We start from the raw sequence: 1,323 nt of genomic DNA on the forward strand, positions 1-1,323 counted from the left end.
ATAAAGAAAGCTGGTGATGAAGCTGCTCAGACCAAATATTGACTTTAATGGTAGTTTAAGGTGTAAAAAATCAGTTTTTTGCTGGATATACTGCATATTTTCTGTTGGCACATCTAAAACGTTGCACTTGTTTCTTTTGCTTGTTAGTTTGTTTTTAGAAGGGACTTTTGCACAGTTCAGCAGCTCCCACCAAAGATGTTTTCGATCCTTTCTCCACTTGTAAATATATATTATGAACTACAAGCTCTTACATTTTGTGGCCTTTTTTAATTTGAAATCTTTGTGTAATAGAGTTGACCTCTGATAATCTTGTTATTTGCACTTTATTAAAAATACTACAGCTGAAACTATTGTTGTTTATGCAGTTGTTATTTAACAAATAACTCCCACTGTTTCTTTTTTCTTGTAATTTTATTTTTTGTTGTAACACCACACAGAGAAATGGTGTTTTAAGTGTCGTTTCCAGAAGTGCGTGATGAGATGACTGCTGTTTATTCACATATGATTCATATTACACAAGTTATTTTAGTTTTATTTGTTTGGGGGAGCATGTGAAAGGAAAATAGAATAGTTACTGATCATGTAGTCTTCTAAAAATGTTCCAGGTGTTTTTAATAGAGGAACTAAATGAGCGTTATACATTGATCCCCAAAGAAAAAGAGGCACCTTATCCCTGCAAAACAGAAGGGTAGCAAAGGTCAAGGCGAGGGACTGGCACTTGATTTTAAAAGAATATCAAGTCGCTAAATATTTAAAAGAAGTACACGGTACTTGGACTTGTATGTAAACATGGAGTTATGTACATGAAACACACTGTATGTAAAATAAATCATCGAGGAAAAAAGGATTACAAACTATTCCTGCACATTTTCCCATTCATTTTAACATCCACAAGGTGGCGCCAACATGACAAAAAAGTTTCCCAGTGGTAAAAGAAACAAATAATTCTATAAGTATTAAGCAGAAATGATCACTTAATGTTTTTAATCTATTGTAATGGTTGCTCACCTTTGTATTCAGGTGAGCTGATTACATCTGGCCCTCCGCCGGTGTTGGTGCCCATAAGCAGCTGCTGTGAGTAGGGCAGGATAAACTGATTTCTTGTTTGCACTCAGTGCTGGAAACAGGGGGACACTTGTGAAAGCTTGCTGTTTAATGCTCTGAAACGCTGGCTGGACTGGTAGGTCGCCCTGGCTTTTGACTTTACCTACTGCAGGTGGCTATGTTTCTTAAAATCTACATGGTGATGGGTAATGGCAGTCCATTCTGACGCCCCTCTGACACACTGCTGCCCTGTGTCATTCCACAGATCCACATGCTGCT

Source organism: Telmatherina bonti (assembly GCF_933228915.1).
Source record: "Telmatherina bonti genome assembly, chromosome: 21".
Classification (NCBI taxonomy): domain Eukaryota; kingdom Metazoa; phylum Chordata; class Actinopteri; order Atheriniformes; family Telmatherinidae; genus Telmatherina; species Telmatherina bonti.